This window comes from Mandrillus leucophaeus, unplaced genomic scaffold (genome assembly GCF_000951045.1).
Source record: "Mandrillus leucophaeus isolate KB7577 unplaced genomic scaffold, Mleu.le_1.0 Scaffold129, whole genome shotgun sequence".
NCBI lineage: Eukaryota > Metazoa > Chordata > Mammalia > Primates > Cercopithecidae > Mandrillus > Mandrillus leucophaeus.
This window is the reverse complement of record NW_012101243.1, coordinates 2013633-2016427: the sequence shown is the minus strand read 5'-3', so window position 1 is coordinate 2016427 and position 2795 is coordinate 2013633. Positions and strand designations below refer to the sequence as shown.

General features: G+C 45.0%; 1 protein-coding gene across 3 annotated transcripts in view; it reads right to left on the bottom strand.

The window, feature by feature from the left end:
• The window catches only part of TRPC4AP (transient receptor potential cation channel, subfamily C, member 4 associated protein), a 77387-nt gene extending 75694 nt beyond the window's left edge, over positions 1 to 1693 (bottom strand). For 2 of the 3 annotated variants that reach the window (XM_011972414.1, XM_011972415.1), the window contains exon 1: positions 1562 to 1693. The gene's annotated coding sequence lies outside the window, so the exon portion shown is untranslated. The remainder of the gene's footprint in view (positions 1 to 1561) is intronic. The other variant, XM_011972416.1, reaches the window with a different exon arrangement.
• Positions 1694 to 2795: the final 1102 nt, after the last annotated feature.

Genomic DNA, 2795 nt, shown 5'->3' with positions numbered 1-2795 from the left:
TCCGTGCTGGGAGAACCACTACTCTCTTCAAAGCTGTCAGACAGGGACATTTAAGTCTGCAGAAGTTTCTGCTGCCTTTTGTTCAGTTATGCTCTGTCCCCAGAGGTGGAGTCTACAGAGGCAGGTAGGCCTCCTTGAGCTGCGGTGGGCTCCACCCAGTTCCAGCTTCCTGGCCGCTTTGTTTACCTACTCAAGCCTCAGCAATGATGGACGCCCCTCCCCCAGCCTCACTGCCGCCTTGCAGTTCAATCTGAGATTGCTGAGCTAGCAGTGAGCGAGGTTCCGTGGGCGTGGGACCCTCAGAGCCAGGCACAGGATATAATCTCCTTGTGTGCCGTTTGCTAAGACCATTGGAAAAGCGCAGTATTAGGGTGGGAGTGTCCTGATTTTCTTGGTACCGTCTGTCAGGGCTTCCCTTGGCTGGGAAAGGGAACTCCCTGACCTCTTGCACTTCCCAGGTGAGGCAATGCCCCACCCTGCTTCAGCTAACACTCCGTGGACTGCACCCACTGTCCGACAAGCCCCAGTGAGATGAACCCAGTACTTCAGTTGGAAATGCAGAAATCACTGTCTTCTGCATTGCTCATGCTGGGAGCCGCAGACTGGAGCTGTTCCTATTCGGCCATCTTGGAACCAGACCCCCAACTTACAGGGGTTTTACCTGCATTAGAGCTGGTGCTCTAAATTCAAATTTAGATCCAAACTACCGCTAAAGTTTGATAAAATAACTCCAGCCCTACTGAATCAGAATTTCAGGGGTGGGGCCCAGAATTCTGTTTTAAAAAGCTCTTCAGGTGATTCACAAACACACTCCAGTTTGAGAACAATTATCCTAGCATAATGTCTCTGTGCTCTTTCCACTCATTTCCCAATCATCAAACCTGGGACTTTCAATCTTCTTATGTTAGTAATAATAATCAACAACCACAAGGCCCCTTCCATGAGCCTTCAACAATATGGAATCTTCTAAACCCTTTTCTACTTTTTTTTTTTTGGAGTCTTGCTCTGTTGCCCAGGCTGGAGTGAAGTGGCGCAATCTTGGCTCACTGCAAGCTCCACCTCCCAAGTTCATGCCATTCTCCTGCCTCAGCCTCCCGAGTAGCTGAGACTACAGGTGCCTGCCACCACACACGGCTAATTTTTTTTGTATTTTTAGTCTCGATCTCCTGACTTCATGATCCGCCCGCCTCAGCCTCCCAAAGTACTGGGATTACAGGCGTGAGCCACCTCGCCCAGCCTTCTAAACCGTTTTCAAAAAGAATGTCATCTGAATCGCAGGATAGTGTGGACCTCCCAAAATTAAGGAAGCCCTGCCACAAAATAAACACACATAGAGACCAGAAGGATAACACAGGGAACCTAACGGTGATTATCTTGGGATGATGGGATTATAGGTGATGTTTATTTTCTTCTTTGTACTTTTTCTGAATTTCTCAAATTTTCTATAGCTTACACAGTAAAAAGAGGCTATTTTTAAAAGCCAACAGAAGGGAAAAAAAAGCAGACAGCTTGTGTCACCTAGAGTCCCTGAATACGCCCCTCCAAGTTCCTTAAGAGTTACCTTGAGGATGTTTTGGCACTCAGCAAAGTCACTGTGGAGGTGGCTGGTGGCATGCAGCTTGAGGAGCAGCTGAGGAATTCCACTCCACTTGGATTGTTTGTCCCTCTCTGTCAAAAAAGTCTCAGTGAACTGTGAGTTAAAAAAAAAAGAGAAAACATATTATTGTATTATTGATAACAGCTGATATGGCAAAGGAGAGCAGCTGACTTCCAAACCCACCCAGGACAGTTACAAATTTCTCTCTAAGCACTACTATAAAAGGCCTCTGTCTAGAAATCTTCAAAACCTCCCCAACAACCTATTACTATAAGTAGTAAGAAGGAGGGACTGGAAATACTCTTGTACCACTCACAAACAGCACAATATCATTGAGAGTGGACTTAGACTAATAGTAAACATATACTGGAAATTCTAGGGCAACTGCTGAAAGTACTTTTACAAGAAGAATAATTGATATGCTGAGAGATGAAAAATAATGGAACCATATAAACTGCACAGTTAAGCCCTTAAAAGGCAGGAAAAGAGGGGAAGATAAACAAATAACAAGTATAATAAAACAAACATGGTATATATTAATCCAACTATATCAATAGTCGCTGTAAATATCTATGAATGGTCTAAACAAAGGACAGAGACTACAAGAATGGATTTAAAAAACCAAGATCCAACAATGTGCTGTCTACAAGAAACTCACTTAAATATACATACAGATACGTTAAAAGTAAGGGGAAAGGCCGAGCACGGTGGCTCACACCTATAATCCCAACACTCTGCGAAGCTAGGGCAGGTGGATCACCTGAAGTCAGGAAGTTTGAGACCAGCCTGGCCAACATGATAAAACCCCGTCTCTACTAAAAATACAAAAATTAGCCGAGTGTGGCGGGAAGTGCCTGTAATCCCAGCTACTCGAGAGGCTGAGGCAGGAGAACTGCTTGAACTCAGGAGGCAGAGGTTGCAGTCAGCCAAGATGACGCCATTGCACTCCAGCTTGGGTGACAGAGCAAGACTCTGTCTCAAAAAATAAAAAAATAAGTGGATGGAGAAAGATAAATCGTGTAAAAAGAAAGATGGAGTAGTTATATTAATTTCAGACAAAGCAGGCTTCATAAAAAAAATTATCAGAAATAAAGTGGGTCGGCTGGGCGCGGTGGCTCAAGCCTGTAATCCCAGCACTTTGGGAGGCCGAGGCGGGTGGATCACGAGGTCAGGAGATCGAGACTATCCTGGCTAACAT